The following is an 18,710-nucleotide window of genomic DNA, read 5'->3' on the forward strand; positions in this document are numbered from 1 at the left end:
AGATGCTATAAGCCCAGGGGCTCCAACAGGGAAAAATAGCCCAGTGAGGATAGGAAATAAGGAAATAAATAAATGAAGAGAACAAATTAACAATAAATCATTCTAAAAACAGTAACGTCAAAACAGACATGTCATATATAAACTATTAACAGCATCAAAAACAAATATGTCATAAATAAACTATAAAAAGACTCATGTCCGCCTGGTCAACAAAAAAGCATTTGCTCCAACTTTGAACTTTTGAAGTTCTACTGATTCAACCACCCGATTAGGAAGATCATTCCACAACTTGGTAACAGCTGGAATAAAACTTCTAGAGTACTGCGTAGTATTGAGTCTCGTGATGGAGAAGGCCTGGCTATTAGAATTAACTGCCTGCCTAGTATTACGAACAGGATAGAATTGTCCAGGGAGATCTGAATGTAAAGGATGGTCAGAGTTATGAAAAATCTTATGCAACATGCATAATGAACTAATTGAACGACGGTGCCAGAGATTAATATCTAGATCAGGAATAAGAAATTTAATAGACCGTAAGTTTCTGTCCAACAAATTAAGATGAGAATCAGCAGCTGAAGACCAAACAGGAGAACAATACTCAAAACAAGGTAGAATGAAAGAATTAAAACACTTCTTCAGAATAGATTGATCACCGAAAATCTTGAAAGACTTTCTCAATAAGCCTATTTTTTTGTGCAATTGAAGAAGACAGAGACCTTATATGTTTCTCAAAAGTAAATTTACTGTCGAGAATCACACCTAAAATTTTGAAAGAGTCATACATATTTAAAGAAACATTATCAATACTGAGATCCGGATGTTGAGGAGCCACCGTCCTTGACCTACTTACAATCATACTTTGAGTTTTGTTAGGATTCAACTTCATACCCCATAATTTGCACCATACACTAATTCTAGCTAAATCTCTATTAAGGGATTCACCAACCCCAGATCTACATTCAGGGGATGGAATTGATGCAAAGAGAGTTGCATCATCTGCATATGCAACAAGCTTGTTTTCTAGGCCAAACCACATGTCATGTGTATATAGTATGAAAAGTAATGGGCCAAGAACACTACCCTGTGGAACACCGGATATCACATTCCTATAATCACTATGGTGCCCATCAACAACAACTCTTTGAGATCTATTACTTAAAAAATCAATAATAATGCTAAGAAACAACCCACCCACTCCCAACTGTTTCAGTTTGAAAACAAGGGCCTCATGATTAACACGGTCAAAGGCAGCACTAAAATCAAGGCCAATCATACGAACTTCCCGACCACAATCAAGGGATTTCTGTACAGCATTGGAGATTGTAAGAAGGGCATCACATGCTCCAAGGCCTTTACGAAAACCAAATTGCAAACTAGGGAGTAGATGATTACCTTCAGCAAACCTATTAAGACGTTTTGCCAGAAGACGTTCAAAAACTTTAGATAATATGGGAGTTATGGAAATTGGGCGGTAATCAGTGGGACTTGAGCTACCACAAACACATTTACATAGAGGAGTAACATTACCAATTCTCCAACTAGTGCTAAAAGCTCCTCTTCTTGCTAACTTGCGCAAAATAACAGATAACTTTGGAGCTAAGAAATCTGCTGTCTTTATAAAAAACAAAGGAAAAATACCATTTGGGTCTACACCTCCATAAGCATCAAGGTCCATCAACAGAGGCAGTGCTCAGCAAGCCACTACTACCAGATCTGACTTCACTCGACCCATGCAACCATGAAGAGGCTGACAGTCGGATGTTGCTGTATGCATCTCACGCAGCTAAGCACGGACACCATTCAATAGTCATTCGGACTGTAGACACCGATGTTGTGGTGCTGGCAGTATCCGTGGTACAGGAATTGCAACCAGAAGACAAACTATGGCTGGCATTCGGAACAGGCCGAAGTTTCCGATACCTAGCAGCACATGAAATAGCAGCTGGACTGGGACCAGAGAAGGCTCGTGCACTGCCAATGTTCCACGCTCTAACTGGATGCGATACTGTGTCAAGCTTTGCTAGACATGGCAAGAAGACCGCATGGGCATTCTAGACAGTACTGCCAGAGTTAAGTAAGGCGCTGATGCAGCTGTCTTCCACACCAAGTGACATACCAAATGATGCAATGTGCATCATCGAGAGGTTCGTGATCCTGTTGTATGATCGAACCAGCAAATGCACGGACATTGACAAGTACAGGAGGAAACTCTTCGCAAGGATGAACAATGTGCAGCTGATCCCTCCAACGAAAGCAGATTTAGAGGAACATGTCAAGAGGGCAGTATACCAAGGTGGACATGTGTGGGGTCAGATACTGCTGCCAGCACCAGAACTCCCACCACCAACAAACTGGGGTTGGCCAGTGACTGGAGGACAATACACACCATACTGGACCAGGCTACCTGAGGCAGCTCACACCTGCATTGAGCTGGTTTCTTGCAAGTGCCAGAAAGGGTGTGTGAGACGCTGCAAGTACAAGAAAGCTGCCCTTAAGTGCACAGCCCTCTGTGTGTGTGAAGGGGACTGCACATGAAGATGAGTCCACAACATTCATTTACTTGTGGCAGTGCTGAACTGGTTAAGATGAGATGGTTTATGTACACATATCTTCAGTACCGATGTATACCTAGCCTCAAATACAAGACCATTGTAGAATGTAAGTACACACCCACCCTTATATATTACACCATAGCATGTCAAAATTTTAACTAAGAGATTTAAGACAAGACCTAAGACAAGTATCAAAATTATAAAACTCAAAATTAGTAGTTGAAGTAAGTCGATATTTATTTAGAGTTTTACAGGGAAAGCTAGTTTTGAGAAGTTTAGGTTGTTTTGTGTTAATGTTCGCACTATTTTGTGGATATTCAGACGTAACCCGGAATTGATCATTTTATGATATTGATTGAAGGAATGGAGAAAACTAATCATATATGAAAGGTGCCATATCAAACCTAGAACAACACAGAATCTAATCAATAACTCAAACAATTTTTACTTCACAGACTTTGAGTCAAAATGTTGTCTTGTCAAAAATACATGATGATGAATATTCATCTCTCATGAATTAAGTGGAGTACTGTAATAAAGTATGTCATTTTGAAAAATGAATATTGTCATGTACTGTAAAAATATTTGACCCAGAGGTAATCGCACATGTAGAATTCAAGTGGCGGCCATTTTGAAATCCAATATGTTGGCTAATTCATAAAGATACACAATGCAGATTGTAACCATCGGATTCCTTTCCTCCCAAAACATACATTTGGACACCAGAATCGAGTCAATAGCAGCATTCGACCCAAAGATAATCGAAAATGTAGATTTCAAATGGCGGCCATTTTGAAATGCAATATGGCGGCTCATTGGTACAAAATATGCGATGCAGATTGTTACCATTAGATTCCTTGCCCCCCGTCCCCCCCCCCCCCAAAAAAAAAACATACATTTAGACACCAGAATCGAGTCAATAGCAGCATTAGACCCAAAGATAATCGAAAATGTAGATTTCAAATGGCGGCCATTTTGGATTCCAATATGGCAGACATGAAGGGAGAATTCCGAGTGGCTCAATATCTGAAATTGTTCGCCATATATCAATGTACATTTGTGCCAAATTTGATGCTTGTATCACACAATGCACAATCCTTTTGAAATATCGAGCTAAACCGCCCCACTATAGTGTCTTCACTCTGAATGATAAGATTTTTGTCGTTTTCGTGTCCTTAATTTTTGAAGCCTTAAGGCCGATTCACACGACCCGTTTTCTTTCCGACAGGCTGGGTGGTGGCTAACCGCCGTCGAAATGTTGTACATTCACACAAGGTGTTCCGTATCCGTTTACCCGCGCACGGTTTTCATTGTTCACTTAGACTCTGTCACGTGAAAACCGAGTAAATTACGATAATTTTGACAATTTAAAATGTTGGTTGATAACTGTGTTGATAAAATAAGTTATGCAACTTCATTATACTTTATGCACCATGCCAATGATATTAAAATCCACCTGTTTTATTCAATGCCTCTACAAAGTCCGTGGGCTGAGTGGGCTCACCTTGCACCCCCCCTTAAAATTGACAAAAGTGCGTTTGATCCATATTTTCATTTTTTTAATGTTCCCATTGAAAAAATAGGGACTCACTACCACTCCTCGGCCATTTTATTTGATGACATCATCGAATTTTGCAGCTGCCAATTTTGTGGTAGGGGAAACCTAATTAGACATAACTCCGGACTGAATGTTCAGAGAAAGATAAATGACATATCAAAATGTTTGCTTTGGGCCTCTCTAACAGATAAAATAGACAATTTGCAATTATGTTAATAATTAGGTCACCAGAGGTCAAAAGGTCACAAAATTTGGGGTCAAGTGAAAATTTTAGGCAACTCCATAAATGTAACCCCAGGACCAGCCAGACCAATATCTGATGACTTTTTCTGCCTTATTTCATCTCTAGATACCTCAAGAAATAGAATGATACCCATTAAGTGTACTTATTGGCCAAATCATGGAAATGAGATGTTATGTAAAAAGGTAAATTTTCAAATTTGTCGTCTTTTTGCCTCAAAATCGTAAAAACTGATAAAGCTCATAACTCTTCTTATTGAGGGGCTACGGAAATTATTTTGGTGTCTGTTCCCAGGGTTTGGGGGTCAGAGAATCCAAAAAAAGTATTCGCAACAATGTCAACTAATTATATCATGCTGAAATTCAAGATGGCCGCCACTCTGGACGTCGTATTTTTGACTTGGCTATAACTCCTCCATGAATGCAGCAAGAGAGATAATATTCGTGTCCTCACCCAGGTTCTTGAGATCACAGCATCCAATAGAGGCAGTCTCAATAAGTCTGTCAGTAAATTTGGGGAAAGTCACATAAATCAACAATAGAAATGCTTTATTTGAAGATTATGACAATCATGAATGAAAAACAATAAAACTGTACATGAATGTACAATATACTCATATGATGCAAGACCTCATTGGGAAAATTCACACTGTGTTGCTTTGGACTACAGAAAAATGTCAACCTATGCAAGGTATAAAGTTTGATAGTCTACTTGGGTACCTGTGGGTCCACTTTTAATTAATGGAAAGGCAATTATTGGAAATATCTTGTGATACAAGGGAGGTCCTTGGTCCTTCGACCCTGGAATCTACCATCTTGTTACTTGAAACTTTTTTAGTCCAAGTCAGACCCACTATCATCACTTTCATAGTCATCATCAAAATTTCCACCACTTTCATTATTTTCATCAAGGCTTTCATCATTAGACGTCTCATCATCGTCCATCGTCTCGGAAGTATAATAGCCATACCTGTAGGAAGTGCAGTTCCCTTGAACCAACAGGGTTCTACATTTCCATCCTTCATTATGCAACCATGATCCACAGCTGGATGAGGGACCTCAGGTTTGGGATAATGGTCACGTTTCCATATCGCAACCTGATAGTTCACCTCCTGATATGCTTATTTAGACACTCTTGGTGGCTGAAGAGATGAAAGATCAACATTCTTCTTTGAATCCAGCGACTGTCCACTGCACTTTAACTCGAGCATTTGGTATCGAAGCTAGTCAACCTCCTTTGTCTTAGTTTTGGCAGAATACATGGTGCAGGTGAAATCCTCAAGAGCAAGGAATATTTCATCGTTTACCTCCTATGACTCCCCTAGGCAACTGTGGACTTCTTGGTACTTTGGGCATTTCTGTAGAATTCGCAGCGGTTTTAACTTGACAATTCCTTTAAAGGCACTGGTCATATCGCATCTACTGAATGCATGCAGACCATGGAAAGCAGACAAAGGAGAGCGGCACAGTAAGTTAGTATGAACCCTTTCGATAGTTCTGTGACATCTATGAATCGCCTTCTATTCCCAGTGCCAGTATCAAAAAGGAGTTGCACACCTAAGTTTGGAACATAATACAGAAGTATGAAGAATATGTCACTGTCTGGACTTCGAACCCGAACAAATTTATATCCTTTATCCTTGGCATAGGTTGAATAGAGAATGACACGTGAATCAGTCTCTTCCTGGGTTGAGTCAAGAGATTCAATTTGAAATGCAGTGATCTTCCCATTGTCTGCCTTGAGTTTGTCTGCCTTGAGTTCGTATGCCTTGAGTTCGTACGCCTTGCCCTTACAAACTAAGATAAGCTTCTTCTTCTCTATCTTCGGTATATTCTCCTCTGCGCACCAAACCCTCAAGAGTATTTCAATGAGCTAAGTTTTATTGTCGTCATTACTCAAGAACTCTTTTCAGTTATCTGTTCGCCTTGTGTTTTTTCCACTAACCAAACGTTTTTCTCCTGAGCCAAGATTTGATCTCTCCAGGATTTTATTGAATTGGGCATGTAAACCGAGATTGTTTAAATGAACATATCAGGAAGTGAACTATCAGGTTGCGATATGGAAATGTGCCTATTATCCCAAACCTGAGGTCCCTCATCCAGCTGTGGATCATGGTTGGATAATGAAGGATGGAAATCTAGAACCCCGTTGGTTCAAGGGAACTGCACTTCCTACAAGTATACAAGGTACCTAGAGGTGATGCTACAGATGGTGAATATGTAGGGCGAAAGCAGAAGAGACAGCAAGCATCGCAATACCTGTTCATCACAGATTCAGAAGAGTGAGAAAGCCGCCAGGAAGATCAAGCAAAGAACGCATTCATAACAGAGAGACTGAAGAAGAATGACGACTTCTTTGCTCCTTTGGCCAAACAGAGGCTGAAGACTTTCGCTGTCATTGGCAAGAAAGCACTTGTAAAAACATCAAGTAACAAAACAGTGGAGTACAAACAGCAGGGGAATATCGCATTCAAGTTGTTGGTCAAGTCTCAAAACCAAAAATTGGATGTCCAAGAACTTCTACGATACCCACTCATGCCTGTGCCATTATCACTTTAGGTATCTTCTGAAGACAGACAAGAGCAAGGCTTTGCACCACTTAGTGAAAGACACGAATGATTTCGCTATTCCTCCTGACACAGATACCATGAATGTAGAAGATGGAAATGCCGTGTTTCACTCAAAGAAGGAAATGCCAAAAACATTCAAACAGATGTGTCAAAACATCTCGTCCGTCTCTACATCTGGGAAATCCAGGATGATTTTCACCACTGACACTTACATGCCCAACTCAATAAAATCTCCGGAGAGATTAAATCTTAGGTCAGGAGAAAAACGTTTGGTTAGTGGAGAAAACACAAGGCGACCAGATAACTGGAAAGAGTTCTTGAATAATGACGACAATAAAACTCAGCTCATTGAAATACTCTTGAGAGTTTGGTGCATGAAAGAGAATATACTGAAGGTAGAGAAGAAGAAGAAGCTTATCTTAGTTTGTAAGGGCAAGGCAGACAATGAGAAGATCACTGTATTTAAAATTGAATCTCTTGACTCAACCCAGGAAGGGACTGATTCACATGTCATTCTTTATTCATCCTATGCCAAGGATGAAGGATATAAATTTGTTTGGGTTCGAAGTCCAGACAGTGACATATTCTTCATACTTCTGTATTATGCTCCAAACTTAGGTGTGCAACTCCTTTTTGATGCTGACATTAGGAATAGAAGGCGATTCATAGATGTCACAGAACTATTGAAGGGTTCAAACTAACTAACTGTGCCGCTCTCCTTGGTCTGCTTTACTTGGTCTGCATGCCTTCAGTAGATGCGATATAACCAGTGACTTTAAAGGAATTGTCAAGTTAAAACCGCTGCGAATTCTACAGAAATGCCCAAAGTACCAAGAAGTCTTCATTTGCCTAGGGGAGTCATAGGATGTAAACGATGAAATATTCCTTGCTCTTGAGGATTTCACCTGCACCATGTATTCTGCCAAAACTAAGACAAAGGAGGTTGACTAGCTTCGATACCAAATGCTCGAGTTAAAGTGCAGTGGACAGTCGCTGGATTCAAAGAAGAATGTTGATCTTTCATCTCTTCAGCCACCAAGAGTGTCTAAATGAGCATATCAGGAGGTGAACTATCAGGTTGCGATATGGAAACGTGACCATTATCCCAAACCTGAGGTCCCTCATCCAGCTGTGGATCATGGTTGCATAATGAAGGATGGAAATGTAGAACCCTGTTGGTTCAAGGGAACTGCACTTCCTACAGGTATGGCTATTATACTTCCGAGACGATGGACGATGATGAGACGTCTGATGATGAAAGCCTTGATGAAAACAATGAAAGTGGTGGAAATTTTGATGATGACTATGAAAGTGATGATAGTGGGTCTGACTTGGACTAAAAAAGTTTCAAGTAACAAGATGGTAGATTTCAGGGTCGAAGGACCAAGGACCTCCCTTGTATCACAAGATATTTCCAATAATTGCCTTTCCATTAATTAAAAGTGGACCCAAAGGTACCCAAGTAGACTATCAAACTTTATACCTTGCATAGGTTGACTTTTTTCTGTAGTCCAAAGCAACACAGTGTAAATTTTCCCAATGAGGTCTTGCATCATATGAGTATATTGTACATTCATGTACAGTTTTATTGTTTTTCATTCATGATTGTCGTAATCTTCAAATAAAGCATTTCTATTGTTGATTTATGTGACTTTCCCCAAATTTACTGACAGACTTATTGAGACTGCCTCTATTGGATGCTGTGATCTCAAGAACCTGGGTGAGGACACGAATATTATCTCTCTTGCTGCATTCATGGAGGAGTTATAGCAAATTCAAAAATACGACGTCCAGAGTGGCGGCCATCTTGAATTTCAGCATGATATAATTAGTTGACATTGTTGCAAATACTTTTTTTGGATTCCCTGACCCCCAAACCCTGGGAACAGACACCAAAATAATTTCCGTAGCCCCTCAATAAGAAGAGTTATGAGCTTTATCAGTTTTTACGATTTTGAGGCCAAAAAATGACAAATTTGAAAATTTACCTTTTTACATAACATCTCATTTCCATGATTTGGCCAATAAGTACACTTAATGGGTATCATTCTATTTTTTGAGGTATCTAGAGATGAAATAAGGCAGAAAAAGTCATCAGATATTGGTCTGGCTGGTCCTGGGGTTACATTTATGGAGGTGCCTAAAATTTTCACTTGACCCCAAATTTTGTGACCTTTTGACCTCTGGTGACCTAATTATTAAACATAATTGCAAATTGTCTATTTTATCTGTTAGAGAGACCCAAAGCAAACATTTTGATATGTCATTTATCTTTCTCTGACCATTCAGTCCGGAGTTATGTCTAATTAGGTTTCCCCTACCCCAAAATTGGCACCTGCAAAATTCGATGATGTCATTAAATAAAGTGGCCGAGGAGTGGTAGTGAGTCCCTATTTTTTCAATGGGAACATTAAAAAAGTGAAAATATGGATCAAATGCTACAACTGAATGCACTTTTGTCAATTTTAAGGGGGGGGGGGGGTGCAAGGTGAGCCCAATCAGCCCACGGACTAACAGTCATTTTACATATCTTTTCTTTATGTAAATTATTTCTATACATCTTGTTTGCAATGTCTAACATCTCCTCATACCCTTGAACAAGTTCAATTAACCTCATACATGGTGTCAACAACAACCTAACTCTAATTTTTATGACTATACTATGAGGAAAAGTCGAGGTTGTAGGTCACGAAACGAACAGGTACGAGAGACAGGTCCTCGTTAACACGAAACATCAACCCGTTGGTTGGGACGGATGGCTAACAGCCGTCAAACCGGCCGAGGTTTCTTGGGAAGGAAGCCGAGCCGACTCGGACGGCTGACGTCCAAGGGCCGCCGTCTGCCTGACGGGTCGTGTGAACAGTTGCATTTGAATACACGTAAGAAACCTAGACGCCGCTTAACCGCCGGCGAGCCTGTCGGAAAGAAAACGGGTCGTGTGAATCGGCCTTTAAGCGGGGTTTACACGGTCGAACACGCTGTTCGACAAAGTGTTCGAGCCTGTGAACGGGGCAATTGGTTGTCAAACACGTTCGTCGAACGGTTTGAAGTTAGATGTAGCCTGACTTTTGTTTGCTTCAAACCAAGGAGGCTCTGATTTCAAATTAACAAGCAAGTTGGTGTAATGTAGAAGTTGATCTCTATTTAGCAACTAGTTCTTCGCTCACTTTGATTTTTTTCTTTCCCTTCCGTTCGACCGTGTAAAACCCGCTTTAGATTTTTTTTTTTGGCAACAATGTATTGCAGAATATTTATTTAAATCCATGATGTAAAATCGTGATTTTCATCCAAGCAAATAGTGTTTTTCTCATTCTCCTTGAACACTGTGCTCTGTAAACTTAGAATTAAATTCCTTTCCAAAACTTACACTGAACTTTTATTATTTGCTGTCTGTCAATCCTGGATAAATTCAAAGTTGAAGGAGCAAACATTATATCATTATTTGAAGCGAAGTAAATTGACGTAGTAGGTTGGCCATGGCACCAGGCATCCGTTGAGATACTACCGCTAGAGAGTTATTGGGTCATTTGACTGGCCAGATAATACTACATAGGATCCTTCTCTCTAGTTACGGTTCACTTTCCCTTTGCCTACACACACAAGAAATACTCTGGGTCTATTCTTTACAGATTCTCCTCTCTCCTCATACACCTGACAACATTGAGATTACCAAACAATTCTTCTTCTCCCAAGAGGTTAACTACTGCACTATAATTGTCCAGTGGCTACTTTCCTCTTGGTAAGGTTAGAAGAGACTCTTTAGCTATGGTAAGCAGCTCTTCTAGGAGGACATTCCAAAATCAAACCATTGTTCTCTAGTCTTGGGTAGTGCTATACCCTCATTACCATGGTCTTCCACTGTCTTGGGTTAGTGTTCTCTTGCTTGAGGGTACACTCGAGGACACTATTCTATCTCATTACTCTTCCTCTTGTTTTTTTTTTTAAAGTTTTTATAGTTTATATAGGAAATATTTAAAGGTCACAGTTCTTAAAATATCTTATTTTTCCTTGTTTCCTTTCCTTACTGTGCTATTTTCCCTGTTGGGTCCCCTGGGCTTATATCATCTTGCTTTTCCATCTAGGGTAGTAGCTTAGCAAGTAATACTACTACTAATACTACTACTATTACTACTACTACTACTAAGGATAATAATAATAACAATAATAATAATCTGGAGGAGGCTGGAAAAAGATCCATAAGTATTAAAAAACTAACTTATGGCGGTTTCGTGAAAATTCTTTATAAGATCAAATTGTTTTATTCCCTCACACCAAATTTGTCTAAACAAGAACACCAAAATTCCACGTATCGTTGGTAACATGTTCATCTTATATCACGTTTAGTCTGTTTTTCATACACACACACACACACACACACACACACACACACACACACACATATATATATATATATATATATATATATATATATATATATATATATGTAATAAGGAGTCGTGGACCAAACAGGTAGCAGAGGAGTGGCTAGCCGGCTACCTTATTAGCCAAGAAACCTGCATGAAAAAGATGTCAAGGATTAGTAGTATGGCTACCGCGTCCGGGGGAACCGACGCGCCCCGAGGTCCTAAACCACAGCCTCGTGGTGAGAAATTGGTAATGTGGTCAGCAAAAGGAATAACAACAGTTGGAACTGTAAATGTAACAACGCTCTTTGCACCAGCAAAACTTAGGTGTACCATTGAAGAAATAAATAGATACAGTTGGGATGTATTGGGAATAGCAGAGACTCATTGGGTGGGAGAAGGTGAAATGATGTCAGAAGGAATCAAAATATTGTATTCAGGTAGAACAGACAATATTCATAGAGAGGAAGTAGCACTAATGTTAGGAAAAAGAGCACAAAGAGCTTATTTGGAGCACAATTCGGTGAACTCAAGAATAATTTCGGTCACTTTGAGAGGAAAGCACAAGAATTTTAAAATTATTCAGGTATATGCACCAGACAGCTCATATGAACATGAAGACGTAGAAAACTTCTATTCACAGTTAGAGGAGGAAATAGAGACAACAAAGACAGGCGATGTAGTCATGGTGATGGGCGATTTCAATAGTAAAATCGGAAATGACAGGAGAGGCTACGAGGATGTGATGGGAGAGTTCGGTTTAGGTGAAAGAAATGAAAGAGGACAGAGGATGTTGGAATTTTGCCAGAGTAAACAACTGTGTATAACAAATACTTGACTTTTATCATAGAGAACAGCACAGATATACATGGACACACCCAGATGGAATTCATAAGAACTGCATTGATTATTTCCTTATAAATAAGAGATGGAAAACATCAGTGATGGGAACAAAAATGATGAGGGGAGCAGACTTTGGAACATCCGTATTAAATTTCGGACAGACAGAGGAAGAAATCAAGAACTAGTCAGGTATAATCTAGATAAACTGAGGAACGAGGAAGTAAAAACTGCCTTCAAAGTAAGAGTAGGAGGACGTTTTGAACCACTAATAGGACTCGAGACAACAGAGGAAAAGTGGCGTCGGGGACGAGACATAATTAAAGAGGAATCCGACAGTATTTTGGGAAGGAGAAGGAGAGCAAAGCAACAGTGGGTCACAGAGGAAGTATTGGATGCATGCCAGGAGAGGAGAGAAGCAAAAAAGACAAAGAATGAAAACCCATCCCAAGAAAACAAAGCAAGTTATAGACAAAAGTTCAGAGCAGTGGACAATAAATGCAAAAGAGCAAAAATAAAATGGATAGAAGACTTGTGTAAAACATGTGAGGAATGTTTTAGAAACGGCCATTCAAAAGAGCTATTCACCGCAGTAGACAGATTAACAAGGGGTTGGAAAAACAATGGAATTGCTGTAAGAGATGCAGATGGCAACAAGGTATCAGCAACGGCTGATGTTGAGAAGATCTGGAAAACGCACTACGAGGAACAACTAAAAGGAAGTGGAAGACGCGTAACTGGAGAAGATTATCCAGAGCTAAGAGGAGAGCTATGGAACATACAGGAAACGCCAGATTTCCTGATAGAAGTGGGAAAAGCTTTAAGAGCTATGTCAAGTGGGAAAGCACCAGGAATAGATGGACTACCAAAGGAATTGCTTGAAGCTGGCGGTGAAATGGTAGAAAGATGGTTGTGTGATTTATGCAGGGATATAGTAGATGGACAAGCAGCTCCAAATGATTGGATTGAAAACATTATAATTCCAACACACAAGAAAGGGGACACCACCTTATGCAAAAATTATAGGCCTATCAGTCTATTACCATATGCTTATAAAGTTTTAGCAAAAATCATACAAAGTAGAATAGCAAGGCAAGAAGAGGAAATAATTGATGAGGGTCAAGCAGCATTTAGGGCGGGTAGAGGAACAATCGATCATGTATTCACCTTCTCACAAATCATAGAAAAATTCTGGGAGAAGGAAAAAGATCTGTATTGTGTATTTACTGACTTCAGGCAAGCGTTTGACTCCATATGGAGGGAAGGAATGATTAGGATTTTGAAGAAATTGGGATTAGAACCAAAAATACTGGAAACCATCAGGAGATTCTATGAAAGGACATCGGCTAGAGTAAGAAAAGGAAAGTGTTTGACAGAAGAGTTCATAACCATTGGTGGGGTTATACAGGGTTGCCCACTATCACCACACCTCTTCAACCTATACTTGGAATGGGTTATGAGAATGGCACTTGGAGATTATGAGGGTGGCATAGATATAGGAGGGACAAAAATATCTAACATGAGGTATGCAGATGACAGTGCTTTTAGCAGAAACTAAGGAGGAACTTCAGAGAGTGTTGAGAATGGTGGAGGATCAGTGCAGTAGGTATGAATTAGTGATAAATAGAGAGAAAACCAAAAGTATGAAAATTGGACGCCAGAGAGAGGCCTTAGAAATACAGCTATCAGAGGGAGAAGTGGAACAAGTCAATGAGTTTAAATATTTGGGAGTGTTTTTCACAGCAGATGGAAAGATGGAAAGAGCAATTCAAGACAGAATCTCAAGTGGCCAGAAAGCATTTGGAAGGCTAAGAAGAATCTGGAAAGATAGAAATAGATCCATTAAGTTGAAAATTAGGCTATTAAGAGCAATAGTAATCTCAACAGTGATATATGGTGCTGAATGCTGGATACTGAAGAAGAGAGAAAAGAAAAAGTTATTAGCCTTTGAAATGAAATGTTTGAGAAGAATCTGTGGTGTAAGATGGGAGGACAGAATTACGAACGAGAGAGTGAGAGAAATGGCTGGTGTTGAGGACACAATTCTGATTAGAGTGGAAGATATTCAGAGGAGATGGTTTGGGCATGTACAGAGGATGGAACAGGACAGATGGCCAAAGATAGTGCTTCATGGTCAAGTGGCCGTAAATAGACCGAGAGGACGACCAAGAGATACATGGGTGAAAACCTTCAAGAAAGCAAATAGAGGCGAGACATTTCAGCAGCTGGCACAGATGGCATTAGATAGGAGTCTCTGGAGAGAATGGCGATATCAGATGCAGGACCCAACCCGGAGAATCCCGGACGGGATTTAGTGAGTGAGTGATATATATATATATATATATATATATATATATATATATATATATATATATATATATATATATATATATTCACATATAATTATATATATATATATATATAATATGTATATATATATATATATATATATATATATATATATATATATATATATATATATATATATATATATATTCACATTCCTGAGAAAGCAGAAATGTAGGATTGAAAATGAATACGAGTAAAACTAAGATAATGTTTAATGACAGTGCAGTGAGACAAAAAATAAGTTATTAATGAACCACTAGAGATTATTAATGATTTTACATACTTAGGACAGACAGTACAGTAAGTGTTTCCCCAGGACACGAGACTGAAATTAAAAGGATAACCATGGAATGGAGAACTTTTTTTTTTTTTTTTTTTTTTTTTTTTTTGTAAGCAAAATGAGATTATGAAAGTAAAATGTCACTTTCTCTAAATTCAAAAGTATTTAATCAGACGGTTCTACCAGTTTTAACTTATGCACCAGAGGCTTGGAGCCTTACTTAAGTTACAACTTGAAGAGCTAAGGAAAGAATAATGATGGGAACAACATTAACAGACAGAAAAAGAGCAACAAGGATAGAGCAAAAGTAGAGGATGTTCTACCAACTTGGAAGAAAAAGAAATGGACATGGACAGGACATATAATGAGAAGGACACACAATAGATGGACATTAAGAATAAAAGAAATGTTCCTTGAGATTGGAAAAGTGTAGGTGAAGGAAGAGAAAACGATGGTTTGGCGAATTAAGAAAGTTTGCAGGTGTGGACTGGCATAGAAAGACCATAAACAGACGGAAGTAGATGGACATTATTATTATTATTATTATTAATACTATTATTATATATATAAATATATATACATACATATATATAAGTATATATATACACTTATATACAGTATATACTGGTATATGTAGTTAACAAATCATAAAATTATTATCAAAACCTGTCAAGAAAACAACTCATAGAATAGAAATTGAATAGAATAATTATTATCTTTCGAAGAAACCCCACTTTTTCAGCATTCATAAAAGGTAGATTGTCTGGTCTAACTATTTCTAGCAAACATGATGGATTTCCAGGAAGATATTTTTATTCATTCACACTAGTAATGCAAATAATTAACTAATCTAGTCAAACGAATCATTTCAAAAAGTAGTTACATTAAAATAAAGCCTTTTAGACTAAGGGCACAGCACCTTGGAAAAAAAAAAATGTTTAGGCTTGTATGCATCCTCTCGTCCTCCAGCAAGTGTTGCCCAACATGGAATTCCATCAGTGTTCTTTTCGAACTATGTAGGATGGTGTTGTTTTACCTGGCTTGATACAAATCCATACTATACTTTGAATAAAGCAAAATTTAGCATAAGAAAAAAAATGTACATATAGGTTTACTATTTTCATTTAAGCTCATGCGTTGTATTTCGATGTTTCTCGGGTGAATTAGGGAGTTCACAATCTGGCAACGCTGCCTCCAAGATCTTAAATCATTGACCGCCAAATATCCAAACAACGCTTCGGGAAATCCTTTTCCATTGACATCCTGAAACCGGCCTAATCCGGTAGGAATCAGAAAGTGTAAGATGCACTCCTCATTATGTGTGTGTGTGTGTGTGTGTGTGTGTGTGTGTGTGTGTGTGTGTGTGCATTCATACTTCAAAAATTCTAACTTGCAGCAAATATTTTTATGTTGAACAGCCTGGCATAAGTCTTTTTATAGTTTAGATATGAAATATCTGTTTTAATGTTGTCAATGTTTTTAAAATACTGTATTATAATTGTTCATTACTTCTTATATCGTTTATTTATTTATTTCCTTATTTCATTTCCTCAATCGGCTTTTTTTTTTTTCCCTTGCTGGAGCCCTTGGGCTTATGGCATCTTGCTTTTCCAACTTGGAATGTAGCTTAGCTAATAATAATAATAATAATAATAATAATAATAATAATAATAATAATAATAATAATAATAATAATAATACTCAACCACAGCTAGGCCTACAGCTGTGACGAATGTTCTAAAGCTGTTGATTTAAATTCCGCTGAAACTGCATCAGTGAGATGACGATTTGTTGTGTGTGTGTGTGTGTGTGTGTGTGTGTGTGTGTGTGTGTGTGTGTGTATTGCCTTACCTTGTGTAAGACACGGGCTATTTGTTGAATAAAGTTCTTAGTATAACAGGATTTACTGCACATAGATGAAAAAATTAGAGATTGATAATTAGTTCTAATGACGTACTTCCCTCCATTATTATTATTATTACTATTATTAGCTAAGCTACAACTCTAGTTGGAAAAGCAAGATGCTATAAGCCCAAGGGATCCAGCAAGGAAAAAAAGCCCAGTGAGGAAATGAAATAAGGAAATAATTATACGATATAAGTAATAGATAATTAGAATAAACTTTTTAAAACATTAACAACATGGAAACAGATATTTCACAAACAAGCTATAAAATACTTATGTCAGCTTGTTCAATATAAAGATATTTGCTACTTTGAACTTTTGAAGTTATACTGATTAAACTACCCGATAGGGGATATCATTCCACAACTTGGTCCAGCATACTATTCGCCATATTTCATAAAGTTGCAACAACTTGGCCTAAGAAAAAAAATATGAAATATGCATGAACTAATGTCAAACAAAATATGATGGAGAGATATTCGTTGTAAGCATTTAAACGAGAGAGAGAGAGAGAGAGAGAGAGAGAGAGAGAGAGAGAGAGAGAGAGAGAGAGAGAGAGAGAGAGAGACTTTTGCACGTGATGTGATAACTGTTGACGAGAATACAGACGAAAAATCTTGGGAGGACCTTCCCGCCGGAGGAAGTGGTTCCATCCAGAACCGCCTTAGTGGCTCCTCCTAAGGGAAACAGAACTGGATAGCCAACAGCAAAGTCTATATAATACTAAAGCTATTAATTCATACAGTCATTATTCAAATAATGAAAAGTAAAATGACTGGATCGCGATGCTCCAAGATGAGTGACATGGACGTTGTAGTAGGGCAGCATCATTAGGCCAAGCAGTTAAGCCAAGCATCAGAAGGCCAAGCAGTTAAGCCAAGCATCAGAAGGCCTGGTGGTTAAACCAAGCATCAGTAGACCAGGCGGTTAAGCCAAGCATCATTAGGCCAGACGGTTAAGGCAAGCATCTTTAGGCCAGGCAGTTAAGCCAAGCATCAGCAGGCCAGGCAATTAAACCAAGCATCATTAGGACAGGTAGTTAAGCCAAGCATCTTTAGGCCAGGTAGTCAAGCCAAGCATCTCTTGGCCAGGCAGTAAAGCAGAGTATTTTTAGGCTGGGCGGTTAAGCCAAGCATCATTGGGCCAGCGGTTAAGCCAAGCATCAATACGCAAGGCAGTGAAGTCAGGCATCAGTAGGTCAGACGGTTAAACCAAGCATCAGTTGGCCAGGCGGTTAAGCCAAGCATCTTTAGGCCAGTCGGTTAAGCCAAGCATCATTAGGCCAGGCAGTTAAGCCAAGATTCAGTAGGCCAAGTGGTTAAGCCAAGCATCATTAGGCCAGGCTGTTAAGCAAAGCATCTTTCAGCCAGTTGGTTAAGAAAAGCATTATTAGGCCAGGTGGTTAAGCCAAGCATCAGTAGGCCAAGCGGTTGGGACAAGCATCATTAGGCAAAGCGGTTAAGCCAAGCATTAGTAGGCCAGGCGGTTAAGCCAAGCATCAGTAGGCCCGGCAGTTAAGCCAAGAATCTTTAGGATAGTCGGTTAAACTAAGCATCATTAGGCCAGGGAGTTAAGCCAAGCATCTTTAGGCCAGGTAGTCAAGCCAAGCATCTCTTGGCCAGGCAGTAAAGCAGAGTATTTTTAGGCTGGGCGGTTAAGCCAAGCATCATTGGGCCAGCGGTTAAGCCAAGCATCAATACGCAAGGCAGTGAAGTCAGGCATCAGTAGGTCAGACGGTTAAACCAAGCATCAGTTGGCCAGGCGGTTAAGCCAAGCATCTTTAGGCCAGTCGGTTAAGCCAAGCATCATTAGGCCAGGCAGTTAAGCCAAGATTCAGTAGGCCAAGTGGTTAAGCCAAGCATCATTAGGCCAGGCTGTTAAGCAAAGCATCTTTCAGCCAGTTGGTTAAGCCAAGCATTTTTGGGCTCAAGCCATGGCGTCCTGATGGAAGGTTCCTTTTTGGTAGCTTCCTTGGGTATAAGACTACTAAGATATTCCCAGAGAATTTAACCACAGGTTATCACAGAATTCTAACTTCTGGAGCGAGTATCT

The sequence above is a fragment of the Palaemon carinicauda genome, chromosome 4 (genome assembly GCF_036898095.1).
Source record: "Palaemon carinicauda isolate YSFRI2023 chromosome 4, ASM3689809v2, whole genome shotgun sequence".
NCBI classification, from domain to species: Eukaryota; Metazoa; Arthropoda; class Malacostraca; order Decapoda; family Palaemonidae; genus Palaemon; species Palaemon carinicauda.